The following is a 20,761-nucleotide window of genomic DNA, read 5'->3' as shown; positions in this document are numbered from 1 at the left end:
TCAAGACAGCCCACAGAAAGACTAGGCCCATGCTAGACTCAAATACCCCTGGTGAAAAGGCCACAAGTACAGGCCCAAAAATCGAAAAACACTGCAAAATCAGCACAATCCCATTCAATCCATGGCCTCCATGATGTTTAAATTCAAGACAACCCACAGAAATACTAGGCCCATGCAAGACTCACTACCCCTGGGCATAAATAAAGGTTGAAAAGTAGGCAAAATGGTTGGAGGCCTAACAACAAAGCCTGCATTCAAAATGGCCACTTGCCTGCCAGCACATGGCCAGTGCCTGTAGCTGCACTCAAAATGGCCACCAGCCACATGGCATGTCCCTCCCCATGAACACCCCCAAAAATCGAAAAACACTGCAAAATCAGCACAATCCCATTCCATCCATGGCCTCCATGATGTTTAAATTCAAGACAGCCCACAGAAAGACTAGGCCCATGCTAGACTCAAATACCCCTGGTGAAAAGGCCACAAGTACAGGCCCAAAAATCGAAAAACACTGCAAAATCAGCACAATGCCATTCCATCCATGGCCTCCATGATGTTTAAATTCAAGACAGCCCACAGAAAGACTAGGCCCATGCACCACTCACTACCCCTGGTCAAGGCCCCAACAACAGGTCAAAAATCGAAAAACACAAAATTTTACAAAAAAAAAAATCGAAAAACACAGAAAAATCAGCAGAATCCCAATTCATCTATGGCCTCCGTGATGTTTAAGTTCAAGACAACCCACAGAAAGAATCAGTCCACCCACCACTGAGTACCCCTGGGGAAAAGGCCCCAAAACAGCCCAAAAATCGAAAATCCCAAAATTTTAGTTGCAGCAACTGTAATGCCCCAAACAAACTTACTTGTAAAATTTCTAATCCAACAGTGATCCAAAGAAAGTCAAAAAGGCCTCAAATCCAAAGATCCAGCAGCATCCACAAAAAGTAATCCTTCCAGGTCCACATCCGAATGAAAAGTGACCAGGAGATGGACAAAGCACTGGGAGGAGCCTGCTGAACAGGAACAGGAAGTTGAAGACTATGGGGCACTTCCTTCCTCCCACCCCCCTGCCCCCCTCCCCAAAATGGACTCCTCGCTAAAAAAGTGCAGGCAAATGTCAAACTAAGGAGTTATTCACATAAAAATCATCATTTCTAGAAGGTTTATGCTGCTTGCTGGTGGATTTCTTGTGCAGAATTGCAAATTTATATTTTCGCTCGCCGCATCTCAAATCTCGCAATTGCGAAGTACCGCGAGACGTGATCTCGTCGTACTCGCGTTGACAAACTATCGCTGGCAAGCCGCGATGACGTAATCGCGCTCGCCAATTCCCGCGGGATCACACAGCAAGATCCAAAATGGCGCAGCACTCGCAAACTATCGAAAAAAACAACTCGGCAAACGATGATAAACGCCGCGCGCCGCAAAAATTGTATCACCAACGCCGCGCGCCGCCAAAAAAATCCGCTGCGTGCGAATTTGCGGATTTTGCGGGAAATCCGCAAATCTCGCGGATTGCGGATTTCCCGAAAATCCGCAAAATCCGCGAGCGGAACGGATTTTCCGCCCACGCTTACTTGGGAGCTGGTCCTTGTTATAGCTGCACTTACCAGAGGCAGTAAGTGGCTAGGTACTAGCCCCTGACCCCGTCCTGACGCGGACGGGCGCAGAGGGGCTTTCCTTTGGCGCTCTTTCGGCGCGTTAGTGGGGTGTACGCTTCGCGGAGACATACCCATCTTCTTTTATACTGTCACAAGGACTAGCCTGCCACCCTGTGTACCTCCCCAAGATGGCTGCTCGAATTTGGCGGCAGCCTCCGGGGGGATGTATCAGCTCAGCTCCTACTCGGCTGAGTGGATGGAGTGATTGCGGCAAAGAAGTTTAAAAAGTAAGCAAATGCCAAATAGTATTTAAGTTTTTAAAAAATACATCAGTACCAAAAGCAACACAGCTCCCGGCTTCCGCCTCAGGAGTGAATCGTAGGTCTACTGCCTGCGCAGAAGTTCCTTCCTTTATACTGTCGCGGAGCGCGTCACAAGGACTAGCCCGCCACCCTGTGTGCCTCCCCAAGATGACCGCTCAAATTTAGCGGCAGCCTCCGAGGGCATGTATCAGCTCAGCGCCTACTCGGCTGAGTGGGGTGATTGCGGCAAAGAAGTTTAAAAAGTAAGCAAATGCCAAATAATATTTAAGTTTTTAAAAATACTTCAGTACCAAAAGCAACACAGCTCCCGGCTTCCGCCTCAGGAGTGAATCGTAGGTCTACTGCCTGCGCAGAAGTTCCTTCCTTTATACTGTCGCAGAGCGCATCACAAGGGCTAGCCCGCCACCCTGTGTACTTCCCCAAGATGGCCGCTCGAATTTAGCAGCAGCCTCCGAGGGCATGTATCATCTTAGCACCTACTCGGCTGAGTGGGGTGATTGCGACGAAGAAGTTTAAAAAGTAAGCAAATGCCAAATAATATTTAAGTTTTTAAAAATACATCAGTACCAAAAGCAACACAGCTCCCGGGTTCCGCCTCAGGAGTGAATCGTATTTCGTGTTTACATTTGATCTGGCTTGCAAGAAGAGACATTTGTAAAAAGTGGACAAAAGATACTCCCCCAACCTTTTTAGATGGGGTTATTTCCATTAAATATAAGATTAAATTGGATAGAGTTAAATTGGAGAAAAAAAACACTCATTAACGATAGGGATAATAGAATAGATTTTTGGGGTCTATGTGAGGTTTGGCTGGGAACTCTTGATCAATAGAGACATTGGTCCAGTGATTAAGCCTTTACACTTGATATACTTTATCTCTCTGGTTCTGTAGGGATTCCAGGACTCAGAACAAGCATACAGAGAGGTTTTGTGTAAAACATCTCCAATTAGATACAGAGCTCTCCAGTTGGTGCTATTTGAGAGGGAGGACACAGGAGTGAATTCAGCAGCTCTGAATTATCTAATGACAAATAAGGACAAGAAAAAAAAGACTTTCAAGCAACTAAAAGATAGGCAGACTCTTCACAGTTGAAGGCCTAAGACATAATCTATGTGAAATTAAGGGCTGACAACTAATCAGATGAACTTAAAAAAAGAAATCTTGCAAAGGCAGGTGTTTATGCTAGTTGTTAATGAAGCTGGCCCATGAAAGGCTAGCAACAGAACTATCTTTCAGAACGGTTCTTCTAGATAATTCACTGGTCATATCCACTCTCTGAAGTGGCGAGGCACAGCACTTCATAATATTCATATATAAATTATTCATTTGAAAGAGAAGTAAGGCAAACAACAATTCAGTGTGTCCTGCCATTTGTATAATGTGGCCTTTAATAATACAATGACGAAAATGCCAACAGATGCTGTGTTGAGAACCAGCTGCACTGGTGGGCTAAAAAGAGTGTGTGCAATGGTGAATTTTGTACCTTGGTTATTCTAAAAAAAACATGCTACGAGTTTTAGAAATATATATGCTTTGCAACCACAAGGCAATGTAGTGAGTGCCCCTCGTAAGCTAAACTTTTTTTTCTCTGACATTTTTCTAAATGGATAAAGCATGTGTAGCTCCCCCTATATGATATATATCCCACACAATGGAAGGAGGAGGGATTGATTAATTATAAAATCTTATTTTATATATTTGGTGAAAGCATAACAAAATCCATTCAAATTCAATTTACCGCAATAAGCCCCCCAAGTGATGTTGCCATGAGTGAGCCATGAGAGAATTCAGTTTGTGGTGTATACTATAAAACTAATCAGCATCATATTAAGTATCCACTACTGTATTTTATAATAATAGTGCATGCCACTGAACAGTTCTGTAAAGGTACAGAGGAAAGAGGCAGTAGGTCATAGAACTCTAAGGTTACTTGCAACATACTTTTTATGTATTGATATTATTATTTACAATGGCCCTTAAATCCACCTTTAAAGTGCGCCTCACCACACACATGGAGTTGGCGGGTGACTCATATATTTAGTAACTGAACTTTCTTCACATGCTGGCTGATGTTTTTACCAAGCTGGGTAAAAAAATGTCGGCATTTTTCAACATGTGTTTTGACTAATGCAAAAAAAGTTTTATTTCAGTGTATAGAGAAAAGGATGTGTACACATAACGTAGCTGGCAGTCACCGCTGGTTATTTTTTTTCTATATTGAATCTCACCCTTACCCCTTTCTCAATTGCCATCTTCTCTCTCCTCTTTTGTTTCCCACTCTATGTCAATCCACTTTATGACAGTCTACTTACTCTGTGACACTCCACGTCACTCTGCTCCACAACACTTAACTCTATTGACACTTTATACCACTCGGCTCTACTCCAAGCCTCTCTAAAACTTTCCACCACATTCTACTCCACCAGTGGCATAAAGTAAGTTGAGGGGGCCCGCTGCAAGTTTTCATTGCTCGGGCTGAAACACATTTGGCGTTTCAGCACGCGCAATTACATTTGTTTTATTTATTTATTTATTTACATTACTTCGGTCAACCGTGAAGTGGAGTTTACTACCCCCCACCCTGCCCCTCCGCCACCTGCTTCATCGCGCCACAGCACTCACTCCACAGGGAGCTACTGTCCACCACCTTCTCCTATAAAACACTGCATGCCACTCTATGGCACTCTACTCCACTCTATTCCACCCATCCATATTGCTTTTCTCCACTCTACAACACTTTACTCTACTCCATGCTACACCACTCTAAGCCCTTCCAATGTATGACACTCTATGCCCCACTTCTTCACTCCCCTCTACTCCACAACCCGACACGCCAGTCCACTCCACTATACGACACTTTACAAGACTCCTCTCTATGCATTTCCTGTCAACAAAAAGCTATGCCAATGCACTCTATGCCACTCTCTTATACAACAAAAACTTTTAGACATGCTGTACAGCAGTGATGCTGGTGTACAACATGGCTGAAATACGTTGGCAAAGTCAACAGCTCTTGCATAGGCGGCATCTATTAGTTTTAACAATGCTTGTGTTAATCTCTTGCCATTGTTTATAGGGTCTATCTATTAAAGTCAAAATTCTGTTCATGTTTCTGTTAGATGATTGTGGCAGAAAGTAGTCATTTTGCAACATTACGATGTGACGTGTAGTATCCAACATTTTAATTGAAAGTGTATGTTTCTATGTTAGGAAGTATAAGCCATCATAAAGACAGTGCTTTGCTTTTCAATAATCACCCCTATGCATCCATTTGTTTTACTGTCATCATAACATGTTAGATTTACAGTTGTTTTTTCTTTTTACAAAGTAGATATAAACACGGTCATAGGCTTTTGTGAAGACAACAACAATAACTGCTCTATGTTGAAATTATATACTGTGCAATATTTCCCTGTATGGGCCATTTAAGTTCACCACTTACAATGGAAAGTTCCTCTTGAGTTCCTCTTCTGACTCATTTCAATAACTCTATTATTACAGGGTACAGCTTGACTTTACTAAAGCTGTCTGTTCAGCAAAAAGGCCCTGCACCCAGCTTCCATACTGCTGAGGTACTAAACATTGCTTTGTTATGGGAAGATCTTTGTGGTCAGCTGGAGGTAACACAGAGGAAGCCGTTCAACTGTTACCAAACACTTAACCTAACAAAAAGCCCAAACCTATTGATGTTGCCACTGCTTTTATTATTTCTTGCTGCTGTGTCCCCCAGTTCTTGCCAGGAGTCAGGTCACAGAAAATGAGCTTGCTGGAAATTTTGCTTTGACTGCAGAAGCATAAAGCAAAGCATTCTTTAGCAAAGCCAATAGGTCGCAACTATGAGACATATTGGCTTTGTCAATGATTTTTAGCCATTGGAAGTACAGGAAGCACACATACAATGGAGGGTGAGTGGGTGGAGAAGTGGAAGCACATGGGCAACAGTGGGTAGTCAGACAGGGTTAGAGAAGCACACAGGTAACATAAGTGGGAGAAGAGCAGAAGGTGAAGACGACAATGACCCTATTAGCCACATGACACCCTCCCCCTGGCCAGGTCATTAGCATTGTGCAAAACAAAAATCAGAGATAAGCAGAGGCAAAGCGTTTCAGTGGTATCCTAATTAGGATGTTCATGAAGTAAAAAAGTTGGGGTCAATTTATATAAAAAACAATTGAGTATCCAGAACATATCCATTCATAGCAAATCCTCAGTTTCAGAAATATTGCGGGAAAACCGGAATGCCATAAACTCTAGTATGTTGTCTGAACCTTCCATAGTAAACCTGCGTTAACTTTGATGAAACTCTGATCTATGAGGTGCTGCACACAAGCACTGTTACTCAAGTCTGTTGTTGGTTCAAGCAGAGGATCGCACACCAAGCGCCTACCCGTGGAACATTCCTGGTCATGGGCCTTCAACTGACCCATTAACAGTTCGTAATCCAGGGCAACGTGGGTTGTATTCGAGAGGCAGACCGCCAGGGCCCATTGAAAAGGGCACCGGAGACAGTGGATTACTGGTTGCATGCAGGTGAAGTAGGCATAATGGAAAGTTAGCCAGTAGCCGATGTTCAGAGCTTTCAATGGCAACGCACCAAAACGTTGGCGCATCCACTCACAATACAGCTGCAACTGGACCAGGTTTGGCATCTGCACAGATCAAGCCGCCATTGAATAGCAGCAATAGAAAGACAAGTACACCACAAATGAGCAGGAGCACTAGGGGAAACCCGCTGAAGGCGCTCGAAAAAATAGAATGGATAAATGCTGGGATGACTCCAATAATAGTCAGAAAGGAAGTGAAAAGGCTGGAACCCACAATGGAGTGGGAGATTTGTATTTAGCAGTGAGTGAATCTCATTTGCAGTTCTCGCCACCTGCAATTCAAAGGTCTCATGAGCTGATGTGAGAGCCACTTCTTATTGAAACAATATCGCTTTGACTCTGCTTAGCTTATTGAAATCCGTTTTCAAAGTTGGAATGGAAGGCCAAAGCAAACTATCTACAATCCCATGGGGGTGGAAACAGGACATTTCTGCAACATGTAACAATTTGCAAAACTGTTACTATATAAGGGATGCCTGCTGAAAGCTGCAGCAGTCGTGGTTACTTAAAAAAAGATAACTTCCATTAGAAAGCAAAGTTAGGGCAGGAATAAGCACAGGGACAGGGGAACCTTTTTAAAAAACATACCAGATTAGGGGCCAAAACATTGCAGGCTATGTGAAGTTTAACTTGTTTATAGACTATGGAACATCCTACTGTGGAATCGCAATGCTCCGCTGTAAGAAAACCTTCCTTATCTGCTGATTGACAACTAAAGGAGAAAGGCAACTACCGTAATTCATGAATTATAGCTACGGCAGAGGGGCTCAAATCTACCAACCGGAAAATATTTCATGCAAGCTGTAAACTCAAAAAGTGAGATAGGCAGTGAAATAATCCCATGTATTAACCTTACAGCTGAACCAGTCTCTGCCACAGAAAATGGTAACTGTTGTAATTGTTCAATATGTAACAATGTGTATGTTCCGTCTTTCATTGACATTAATTTCTGTTTAGCAGTCAAATTCAATGGCACAAACAATGCATGGCACTTTTCCACTTTTGAGTGTCTGTAAGGTCCAAGCAAATAGCATTACAGAATGTAACTGATTTTGACCATGATTTAAAACAGAGACTTCATTTTGAACAATGTCAACGACTGATGATACAATGTTATCCAAAGTATAAATACGGGAAGACAGTGCATTAATGCTATTATTGACTACTGCAAGTACCTTTTCTAAATTAGCGTGGTCAATTTGGCATAGGCGCACCGCAGCTTCCATTTGCGATAGCTTCCAAAATTCATTGTATGCTGCATAAACAAATAGTTTTGCTCGAGGGGACTATGGACCTAAAATAAAATCAGCAAAATCAATGTCCCCCAACAAGAGAGAAAGGTGTTGTTTCACAGATGACAATGTGGAATGTTCCAACGATTGCAGACACAATTTACCCACTGAATATATGGTAAACTTATCAGGTACGCTTTGAGTAAACCCTTGTGTGGTATTCAAAAACTGTGATTGACATCCATTTGAGCTTGTTGGCGATAATAACCATCTCAAGGGATCAACAGTGGCAGAGTTAAGTGTACTATTCTGAAACATGACAGCTAAGTCCTCAATTTGTAAAGTTGGTATGTTTTTGCAATGTTTCATGCAGAGTTAATACTGGAACGGAGGGAACATTCTGATTTTTAGCCATGCCTCCACCAAAACATATAGTCGATTGTACTGTCTCAGACATGTGTGATACAATGACACAGTGCCCTTCACCTGTCAATTTTTAGTACCCCAAATGGATTTTAAATTGACCATGTCCTGCCAGTAATCATAACTTTTCACAGACAAATCAGTTATGAAGGACAAGGAGTAAACCAATTTAGTTTCGGTTAACATAAATTTGATTCAGGTGGGTATGTTCAATTTATAAATATAGGATGCAGAATCAGAAAGATTGTAACCAGTAAAACACACACATTTACTCTGTTGGATTTGTGAGCTCCCTGGTAACAGGGTTGGGCAATGTTCCCACAGGGTATAATTTACAAATGGTCTGCGAGTATTAGTTTTGGGCAAAAAGTGTTGGCCATATTGTTGGAAACAGAATAAATCTGCACATTCAATGACAAAAGTAGTATAATAGTTCAAATCTGAGAACAATGAATGAACAGCCTGAACATCCTAGACATCAGAGTGTATACCAGGCAAAACAACATCTTCTACTGAAATGTTGACATTGTGTGGAATGTTCAAAGTTTTGGTCGCGCCATGGATATCGTATGGTACTTTATCCCAAACAATGCCTTCAACAACTATGAACACTAAGGAACGCTGAAATATTAACTAGGGATTGATCTTGTTTCATTTTATGAGATGAGGTGTGAGGGGCTAGAACTCCGTCAACCAAGTTCACAGGAGAGGGTTCAGGTAGGTAATGGCCATTAATCAAAAGGAAAAACCCAGTCACAAACCCAATCCACACGAAGAGGCACCATTGTCAGAACCATCAAGACATATGTCCAGGGTGGGACTAGGTAAGTCTTTTTGAACCAAGAGATGAAAAGACTGGTACATGTAGGGGCTCAGCCACAAATGAGGATAATGATGATGAATCAGAAGAAAAGCTTTTAAGGTCTATGTAGTAACCAGTGGATCCCAGCTGAAATAACAAGGGTTGTTCTTCATTTGAAGGGGAATTCATTGTACTTTCACGAATGTCAAATATAACATCTGCTGGAGGTGAAGAATGCTCAGTAGCCACTGTTGTCAATGTAGAAGATAAAACAGTCAACAAATCAATTGAAGACTCCCCCTCCATTAGTTGGGCACTAGTCGAAGAAACAGAAGCGTAGGATTCAATGAAAGCTCTACGGCGTGGAATGCCTGGAGCAGAGCTCGACAAATCCACTCTCCCGCTCGCATTTGAGAGAGAGAATGGATGAGCACGAGCTATTTTTAGGTCCTACTCGCCCTTTCTGGTGACTAGGAAGACAAACTAACTTTTGTCCTCTGTCTTTGAAACCGGAGCAAAAGTGACAAGATAACAAGATTTAAAGGCATTTGTATTCCTCACAAAGGGACTAGCAATAAAGATGCCTTTAAATCTTGTTAACTTGTCACTTTTGCTCTGTTTTCAGAGACAGGGGTCAAGTAGGTTGCAGTTGGGTTGAGGGGATTTTCCAAGTTACTAGACCTGCAGGACTAGTACAATTTTTCAGATTTGTCGAGCCCAGGCCTGGAGGCATACTATTCAGTATCAATCATATGGTCTAGCTTGACATGTTTAATTAAAATGTAATGATTACGACCAAGTAGTGGAGGCAGGATCAAAGTATGAGTGCCTTTTAAACCAAGGACTCTGACCGGTGCAAGGTGTGATGGACCAAATTCTATTTTGTTCTCCACCTTTTCTCGGACCAGATCTCCAACTTTAGGAAGTCTGCCCGAAACTGGATTCAGCACTGCTGCATCTGTGGGCAAATGGGCTTGCGCTTGAGAATCACAAGCCTTTTATCAATCCTGTAACATAACACAATGGTTACCTATGTCAAAGGTTGCAGCAGCCGCCACAACTTCTAGATTATAAAGGTCTGACACAAACATTTGAATGAAGAATACACCATTTTGGATAGGTACTAAGGCAATCTTTAAAGACCTGCCTGGATACCTTGCCCCACTACACAATGCTTATACACCAGGAGTATCCAAGGGTCTAAAAAACTATAAGAATGCTCTGAGTACCATAAACTCTGGAAACAATTCTTCATGTAATCACCGCTATAATGAAAAGTCCTATTTAAATAAGAAGTCTTACCTAAATAGACGGATTCCCATCACTCACCAATTGGTGACATGCTTCATTTGGGTAAGACTTCTTATTTAAATAGGACTTTTCATTATAGCGGTGATTACATGAAGAATTGTTTTCAGAGTTTATGGTACTCAGAACATTATTAATATTTTTTAGACACTTGGATACTTGTGGTGTATAAACAAACATTTTAATGCTATAGAGGATTTTGCATTTGGTGTGCCCACCAGTGATCTTCTTGGGAGATTGTTAAGTGCATGTTGAAAGAAATAGGTTAGGCACTTCATGGTCTCAGGCGAGGGCAGTATCACCTCGTGGAAACATTGTTCCTTATCAGCGAAACCGCACGAGGTATGCGGTCGGGTGAGGATCAAGCAGGTAATCCCGTGCGGTTTCGCTGATAAGGAACAATGTTTCCACGAGGTGATACCGCCCTCGCCTGAGACCATGAAGTGCAATTGAGCACTATCAAATATACTACAATGATATACAAAATTCGTATGTATCAAACGCATGTTTATAATTAACAGCACATTAGTTTAATCAACTGTATTTATTAAAATATAGGAGTGGCATATACAGGGCTGGACCTTGTATGGTCCTGAAGAAAAGCTTGGGGAGCTTGAAACATGTTGACCTTCAGACACTGATCTAGCCCAACTAAAGGTTAGACAACAGTGTTACCCCATTTTAAAACCTACCTAGCTAGGAGCAGAATAAATTGTTAGGCCCACTAGCACGGTAATTTTAATTCACAACCACTCCACCACACTACACTTTTGCACCACACATAGCCTTTTCACAAAATAGTGCTCCTGCGTAGTCGCTAGTCGCAGCACGCCCCTTTTCGTAGAGAACTGGGATGGCCCCAATGATGAAGCATGTCACCGTGGGGCAAACCCGGTGAGTGAGGGGACTCTAGAAAGAAATTTTTCTTTCTTATGGTAGATACTGACAGATTTACGCAGTACACCACACACACGGACTAGGTCCCTGGACCCACTACAATGGGTTCCTGTTCTTTCAGGAAGGAGTTGATAACATCCCGTATAACTGGGGAAACAGTTTCCGAGACCAACTTAAAAATTGAGGGCGGTGCAGCATCCACCGGGGAGCCGGGCTTAAGGTTCCCCAAAAGTCGCTGCAGAGTGGTTAGATCTCAAAGATCAAATTCCTTCAACTCCGCATAAGGGGCAGATAAGGGAGGTTGAAGTGTGGGCTCTGGTTGCTGGAAAAGTGAATAGATATTAGCCACCTTAGTCGCAAAAAAATTTGCCAACTCATCGCATCGTTTCTGTATATTTAATGGTTCTGTAGAGGGACAAGGCGGAGTAACTAGTGATTTGAAAATTTAAAAAATTTCCCTAGGGGAATTAGAGGCAGAGGTAATTTTCTCCTGGAAGTAATTGGATTGTGCCAATTTTATTGTATTTTTATAAATCCGCATTGCAGATCTATAATTGCCCTTACTAATCTCAGAATAATCCTTCCTCCATTTCCTTTCAGACTGCTTACAAGCTTGCTTGAGCAGTCTTAATTCGAGGACTCCACCCAGCTGTTAAAGGATGCGTTAGCCATTATAGGGTTTGAGCAGACTTCCTGGGTGGAAATACTAAGATTAGCTGCCCAGTTTTCAGCTGAAAGTTTAGACCATATACGCCTCATTTTTCTAGTAGTTTTGGCAGATTGATGCTGGTCAGGGGGGGGCCAGATGAAAGATAGCAGGAAGTGTCAGACCAAGGGACTGCAACAGACTCCTCCAAGGAGATGGTGTCAAGAATGGTGAAGAAATGGTCAAGTAAGTGGCCTGCTCTGTGGGTGGGACCAGTAACAATTTGTTTCAGATGAAGCACTTTAAGACCTGCCATAAGGTCTTGCGAAGGAGAAGCGTTAAAATCATCAAGATGAATGTTAAAGTCACCCTGAATAGAAAAATTAGGGGATAGACTGGTGAGGTTCATAGCAATATCAGGGAGACTCGTGCACAAATTAGAGTGAGCTCCTGGTGGGCGATATAAAAGTATCCCAGAGGAAGTACAGATGGGGGAGAACTTAATCGCAAAGGAGACACTCTCACACTCTGGAAGAAGGCAGCTGGATGATCTGCAGCTATAAATATTTTTATAAATAATTGCGATCCCCCCACCCCGACCGCCGTCACGATCTTGTCTAGTTATAGCATAGTTAGGTGGGAGGGCCCGAACAACATCGGGATCCGGAGCCGCATTCATCCAGGTTTCGGTTAGAAAAAAGGCATCAAGGCCTCTTCCTTCTAAAAGCAAGTTTATTTCAATCGCATGCTTGGGGAGGGAGCGGCAGTTAAGAAGTGCTAAAGAATGAAACTTTCCTTCGGCCAGTTTAAAAAATGGAGGCTCAAAGGGGGTCAGTTCAAACTTACAGAGAGGACAGTGATTCTGTTCATTCTCAAAAGACATGATGTGTGAGCATGTAGCAGTGCTCTCCGCTCTAAGCCTTGGGAGCTGGTCCTTGTTATAGCTGCACTTACCAGAGGCAGTAAGTGGCTAGGTACTAGCCCCTGACCCCGTCCTGACGCGGACGGGCGCAGAGGGGCTTTCCTTTGGCGCTCTTTTGGCGCGTTAGTGGGGTGTACGCTTCGCGGAGACACACCCATCTTCTTTTATACTGTCACAAGGACTAGCCTGCCACCCTGTGTACCTCCCCAAGATGGCTGCTCGAATTTGGCGGCAGCCTCCGGGGGGATGTATCAGCTCAGCTCCTACTCGGCTGAGTGGATGGAGTGATTGCGGCAAAGAAGTTTAAAAAGTAAGCAAATGCCAAATAGTATTTAAGTTTTTAAAAAATACATCAGTACCAAAAGCAACACAGCTCCCGGCTTCCGCCTCAGGAGTGAATCGTAGGTCTACTGCCTGCGCAGAAGTTCCTTCCTTTATACTGTCGCAGAGCGCGTCACAAGGACTAGCCCGCCACCCTGTGTGCCTCCCCAAGATGACCGCTCAAATTTAGCGGCAGCCTCCGAGGGCATGTATCAGCTGAGCGCCTACTCGGCTGAGTGGGGTGATTGCGGCAAAGAAGTTTAAAAAGTAAGCAAATGCCAAATAATATTTAAGTTTTTAAAAATACTTCAGTACCAAAAGCAACACAGCTCCCGGCTTCCGCCTCAGGAGTGAATCGTAGGTCTACTGCCTGCGCAGAAGTTCCTTCCTTTATACTGTCGCAGAGCGCATCACAAGGGCTATCCCGCCACCCTGTGTACTTCCCCAAGATGGCCGCTCGAATTTAGCAGCAGCCTCCGAGGGCATGTATCATCTTAGCACCTACTCGGCTGAGTGGGGTGATTGCGACGAAGAAGTTTAAAAAGTAAGCAAATGCCAAATAATATTTAAGTTTTTAAAAATACATCAGTACCAAAAGCAACACAGCTCCCGGCTTCCGCCTCAGGAGTGAATCGTATTTCGTGTTTACATTTGATCTGGCTTGCAAGAAGAGACATTTGTAAAAAGTGGACAAAAGATACTCCCCAACCTTTTTAGATGGGGTTATTTCCATTAAATATAAGATTAAATTGGATAGAGTTAAATTGGAGAAAAAAAACACTCATTAACGATAGGGATAATAGAATAGATTTTTGGGGTCTATGTGAGGTTTGGCTGGGAACTCTTGATCAATAGAGACATTGGTCCAGTGATTAAGCCTTTACACTTGATATACTTTATCTCTCTGGTTCTGTAGGGATTCCAGGACTCAGAACAAGCATACAGAGAGGTTTTGTGTAAAACATCTCCAATTAGATACAGAGCTCTCCAGTTGGTGCTATTTGAGAGGGAGGACACAGGAGTGAATTCAGCAGCTCTGAATTATCTAATGACAAATAAGGACAAGAAAAAAAAGACTTTCAAGCAACTAAAAGATAGGCAGACTCTTCACAGTTGAAGGCCTAAGACATAATCTATGTGAAATAAAGGGCTGACAACTAATCAGATGAACTTAAAAAAAGAAATCTTGCAAAGGCAGGTGTTTATTCTAGTTGTTAATGAAGCTGGCCCATGAAAGGCTAGCAACAGAACTATCTTTCAGAACGGTTCTTCTAGATAATTCACTGGTCATATCCACTCTCTGAAGTGGCGAGGCACAGCACTTCATAATATTCATATATACATTATTCATTTGAAAGAGAAGTAAGGCAAACAACAATTCAGTGTGCCTGCCATTTGTATAATGTGGCCTTTAATAATACAATGACGAAAATGCCAACAGATGCTGTGTTGAGAACCAGCTGCACTGGTGGGCTAAAAAGAGTGTGTGCAATGGTGAATTTTGTACCTTGGTTATTCTAAAAAAAACATGCTACGAATTTTAGAAATATATATGCTTTGCAACCACAAGGCAATGTAGTGCCCCTCGTAAGCTAAACTTTTTTTTCTCTGACATTTTTCTAAATGGATAAAGCATGTGTAGCTCCCCCTATATGATATATATCCCACACAATGGAAGGAGGAGGGATTGATTAATTATAAAATCTTATTTCATATATTTGGTGAAAGCATAACAAAATCCATTCAAATTCAATTTACCGCAATAAGCCCCCCAAGTGATGTTGCCATGAGTGAGCCATGAGAGAATTCAGTTTGTTGTGTATACTATAAAACTAATCAGCATCATATAAAGTATCCACTACTGTATTTTATAATAATAGTGCATGCCACTGAACAGTTCTGTAAAGGTACAGAGGAAAGAGGCAGTAGGTCATAGAACTCTAAGGTTACTTGCAACATACTTTTTATGTATTGATATTAATATTTACAATGGCCCTTTAATCCACCTTTAAAGTGCGCCTCACCACACACATGGAGTTGGCGGGTGACTCATATATTTAGTAACTGAACTTTCTTCACATGCTGGCTGATGTTTTTACCAAGCTGGGTAAAAAAATGTCGGCATTTTTCAACATGTGTTTTGACTAATGCAAAAAAAGTTTTATTTCAGTGTATAGAGAAAAGGATGTGTACACATAACGTAGCTGGCAGTCACCGCTGGTTATTTTTTTTCTATATTGAATCTCACCCTTACCCCTTTCTCAATTGCCATCTTCTCTCTCCTCTTTTGTTTCCCACTCTATGTCAATCCACTTTATGACAGTCTACTTACTCTGTGACACTCCACGTCACTCTGCTCCACAACACTTAACTCTATTGACACTTTATACCACTCGGCTCTACTCCAAGCCTCTCTAAAACTTTCCACCACATTCTACTCCACCAGTGGCATAAAGTAAGTTGAGGGGGCCCGCTGCAAGTTTTCATTGCTCGGGCTGAAACACATTTGGCGTTTCAGCACGCGCAATTACATTTGTTTTATTTATTTATTTATTTACATTACTTCGGTCAACCGTGAAGTGGAGTTTACTACCCCCCACCCTGCCCCTCCGCCACCTGCTTCATCGCGCCACAGCACTCACTCCACAGGGAGCTACTGTCCACAACCTTCTCCTATAAAACACTGCATGCCACTCTATGGCACTCTACTCCACTCTATTCCACCCATCCATATTGCTTTTCTCCACTCTACAACACTTTACTCTACTCCATGCTACACCACTCTAAGCCCTTCCAATGTATGACACTCTATGCCCCACTTCTTCACTCCCCTCTACTCCACAACCCGACACGCCAGTCCACTCCACTATACGACACTTTACAAGACTCCTCTCTATGCATTTCCTGTCAACAAAAAGCTATGCCAATGCACTCTATGCCACTCTCTTATTCAACAAAAACTTTTAGACATGCTGTACAGCAGTGATGCTGGTGTACAACATGGCTGAAATACGTTGGCAAAGTCAACAGCTCTTGCATAGGCGGCATCTATTAGTTTTAACAATGCTTGTGTTAATCTCTTGCCATTGTTTAGAGGGTCTATCTATTAAAGTCAAAATTCTGTTCATGTTTCTGTTAGATGATTGTGGCAGAAAGTAGTCATTTTGCAACATTACGATGTGACGTGTAGTATCCAACATTTTAATTGAAAGTGTATGTTTCTATGTTAGGAAGTATAAGCCATCATAAAGACAGTGCTTTGCTTTTCAATAATCACCCCTATGCATCCATTTGTTTTACTGTCATCATAACATGTTAGATTTACAGTTGTTTTTTCTTTTTACAAAGTAGATATAAACACGGTCATAGGCTTTTGTGAAGACAACAACAATAACTGCTCTATGTTGAAATGATATACTGTGCAATATTTCCCTGTATGGGCCATTTAAGTTCACCACTTACAATGGAAAGTTCCTCTTGAGTTCCTCTTCTGACTCATTTCAATAACTCTATTATTACAGGGTACAGCTTGACTTTACTAAAGCTGTCTGTTCAGCAAAAAGGCCCTGCACCCAGCTTCCATACTGCTGAGGTACTAAACATTGCTTTGTTATGGGAAGATCTTTGTGGTCAGCTGGAGGTAACACAGAGGAAGCCGTTCAACTGTTACCAAACACTTAACCTAACAAAAAGCCCAAACCTATTGATGTTGCCACTGCTTTTATTATTTCTTGCTGCTGTGTCCCCCAGTTCTTGCCAGGAGTCAGGTCACAGAAAATGAGCTTGCTGGAAATTTTGCTTTGCCTGCAGAAGCATAAAGCAAAGCATTCTTTAGCAAAGCCAATAGGTCGCAACTATGAGACATATTGGCTTTGTCAATGATTTTTAGCCATTGGAAGTACAGGAAGCACACATACAATGGAGGGTGAGTGGGTGGAGAAGTGGAAGCACATGGGCAACAGTGGGTAGGCAGACAGGGTTAGAGAAGCACACAGGTAACATAAGTGGGAGAAGAGCAGAAGGTGAAGACGACAATGACCCTATTAGCCACATGACACCCTCCCCCTGGCCAGGTCATTAGCATTGTGCAAAACAAAAATCAGAGATAAGCAGAGGCAAAGCGTTTCAGTGGTATCCTAATTAGGATGTTTATGAAGTAAAAAAGTTGGGGTCAATTTATATAAAAAACAATTGAGTATCCAGAACATATCCATTCATAGCAAATCTTCAGTTTCAGAAATATTGCGGGAAAACCGGAATGCCATAAACTCTAGTATGTTGTCTGAACCTTCCATAGTAAACCTGCGTTAACTTTGATGAAACTCCGATCTATGAGGTGCTGCACACAAGCACTGTTACTCAAGTCTGTTGTTGGTTCAAGCAGAGGATCGCACACCAAGCGCCTACCCGTGGAACATTCCTGGTCATGGGCCTTCAACGGACCCATTAACAGTTCGTAATCCAGGGCAACGTGGGTTGTATTCGAGAGGCAGACCGCCAGGGCCCATTGAAAAGGGCACCGGAGACAGTGGATTACTGGTTGCATGCAGGTGAAGTAGGCATAATGGAAAGTTAGCCAGTAGCCGATGTTCAGAGCTTTCAATGGCAACGCACCAAAACGTTGGCGCATCCACTCACAATACAGCTGCAACTGGACCAGGTTTGGCATCTGCACAGATCAAGCCGCCATTGCATAGCAGCAACAGAAGTACAAGTACACCACAAATGAGCAGGAGCACTAGGGGAAACCCGCTGAAGGCGCTCGAAAAAATAGAATGGATAAATGCTGGGATGACTCCAATAATAGTCAGAAAGGAAGTGAAAAGGCTGGAACCCACAATGGAGTGGGAGATTTGTATTTAGCAGTGAGTGAATCTCATTTGCAGTTCTCGCCACCTGCAATTCAAAGGTCTCATGAGCTGATGTGAGAGCCACTTCTTATTGAAACAATAGCGCTTTGACTCTGCTTAGCTTATTGAAATCCGTTTTCAAAGTTGGAATGGAAGGCCAAAGCAAACTATCTACAATCCCATGGGGGTGGAAACAGGACATTTCTGCAACATGTAACAATTTGCAAAACTGTTACTATATAAGGGATGCCTGCTGAAAGCTGCAGCAGTCGTGGTTACTTAAAAAAAGATAACTTCCATTAGAAAGCAAAGTTAGGGCAGGAATAAGCACAGGGACAGGGGAACCTTTTTAAAAAACATACCAGATTAGGGGCCAAAACATTGCAGGCTATGTGAAGTTTAACTTGTTTATAGACTATGGAACATCCTACTGTGGAATCGCAATGCTCCGCTGTAAGAAAACCTTCCTTATCTGCTGATTGACAACTAAAGGAGAAAGGCAACTACCGTAATTCATGAATTATAGCTACGGCAGAGGGGCTCAAATCTACCAACCGGAAAATATTTCATGCAAGCTGTAAACTCAAAAAGTGAGATAGGCAGTGAAATAATCCCATGTATTAACCTTACAGCTGAACCAGTCTCTGCCACAGAAAATGGTAACTGTTGTAATTGTTCAATATGTAACAATGTGTATGTTCCGTCTTTCATTGACATTAATTTCTGTTTAGCAGTCAAATTCAATGGCACAAACAATGCATGGCACTTTTCCACTTTTGAGTGTCTGTAAGGTCCAAGCAAATAGCATTACAGAATGTAACTGATTTTGACCATGATTTAAAACAGAGACTTCATTTTGAACAATGTCAACGACTGATGATACAATGTTATCCAAAGTATAAATACGGGAAGACAGTGCATTAATGCTATTATTGACTACTGCAAGTACCTTTTCTAAATTAGCGTGGTCAATTTGGCATAGGCGCACCGCAGCTTCCATTTGCGATAGCTTCCAAAATTCATTGTATGCTGCATAAACAAATAGTTTTGCTCGAGGGGACTATGGACCTAAAATAAAATCAGCAAAATCAATGTCCCCCAACAAGAGAGAAAGGTGTTGTTTCACAGATGACAATGTGGAATGTTCCAACGATTGCAGACACAATTTACCCACTGAATATATGGTAAACTTATCAGGTACGCTTTGAGTAAACCCTTGTGTGGTATTCAAAAACTGTGATTGACATCCATTTGAGCTTGTTGGCGATAATAACCATCTCAAGGGATCAACAGTGGCAGAGTTAAGTGTACTATTCTGAAACATGACAGCTAAGTCCTCAATTTGTAAAGTTGGTATGTTTTTGCAATGTTTCATACAGAGTTAATACTGGAACGGAGGGAACATTCTGATTTTTAGCCATGCCTCCACCAAAACATATAGTCTATTGTACTGTCTCAGACATGTGTGATACAATGACACAGTGCCCTTCACCTGCCAATTTTTAGTACCCCAAATGGATTTTAAATTGACCATGTCCTGCCAGTAATCATAACTTTTCACAGACAAATCAGTTATGAAGGACAAGGAGTAAACCAATTTAGTTTCGGTTAACATAAATTTGATTCAGGTGGGTATGTTCAATTTATAAATATAGGATGCAGAATCAGAAAGATTGTAACCAGTAAAACACACACATTTACTCTGTTGGATTTGTGAGCTCCCTGGTAACAGGGTTGGGCAATGTTCCCACAGGGTATAATTTACAAATGGTCTGCGAGTATTAGTTTTGGGCAAATTGTGTTGGCCATATTGTTGGAAACAGAATAAATCTGCACATTCAATGTCAAAAGTAGTATAATAGTTCAAATCTGAGAACAATGAATGAACAGCCTGAACATCCTAGACATCAGAGTGTATACTAGGCAAAACAACATCTTCTACTGAAATGTGGACATTGTGTGGAATGTTCAAAGTTTTGGTCGCGCCATGGATATCGTATGGTACTTTATCCCAAACAATGCCTTCAACAACTATGAACACTAAGGAACGCTGAAATATTAACTAGGGATTGATCTTGTTTCATTTTATGAGATGAGGTGTGAGGGGCTAGAACTCCGTCAATCAAGTTCACAGGAGAGGGTTCAGGTAGGTAATGGCCATTAATCAAAAGGAAAAACCCAGTCACAAACCCAATCCACACGAAGAGGCACCATTGTCAGAACCATCAAGACATATGTCCAGTGTGGGACTAGGTAAGTCTTTTTGAACCAAGAGATGAAAAGACTGGTACATGTAGGGGCTCAGCCACAAATGAGGATAATGATGATGAATCAGAAGAAACGCTATTAAGGTCTATGTAGTAACCAGTGGATCCCAGCTGAAATAACAAGGGTTGTTCTTCATTTGAAGGGGAATTCATTGTACTTTCACGAATGTCAAATATAACATCTACTGGAGGTGAAGAATGCTCAGTAGCCACTGTTGTCAATGTAGTAGATAAAACAGTCAACAAATCAATTGAAGACTCCCCCTCCATTAGTTGGGCACTAGTCGAAGAAACAGAAGCGTAGGATTCAATGAAAGCTCTACGGCGTGGAATGCCTGGAGCAGAGCTCGACAAATCCACTCTCCCGCTCGCATTTGAGAGAGAGAATGGATGAGCACGAGCTATTTTTAGGTCCTACTCGCCCTTTCTGGTGACTAGGAAGACAAACTAACTTTTGTCCTCTGTCTTTGAAACCGGAGCAAAAGTGACAAGATAACAAGATTTAAAGGCATTTGTATTCCTCACAAAGGGACTAGCAATAAAGATGCCTTTAAATCTTGT

This window comes from Lissotriton vulgaris, chromosome 1_1, assembly GCF_964263255.1.
Source record: "Lissotriton vulgaris chromosome 1_1, aLisVul1.2, whole genome shotgun sequence".
Lineage (NCBI taxonomy): Eukaryota > Metazoa > Chordata > Amphibia > Caudata > Salamandridae > Lissotriton > Lissotriton vulgaris.
The sequence above is the reverse complement of the archived record's forward strand: the minus strand, read 5'-3'. Positions refer to the sequence as shown.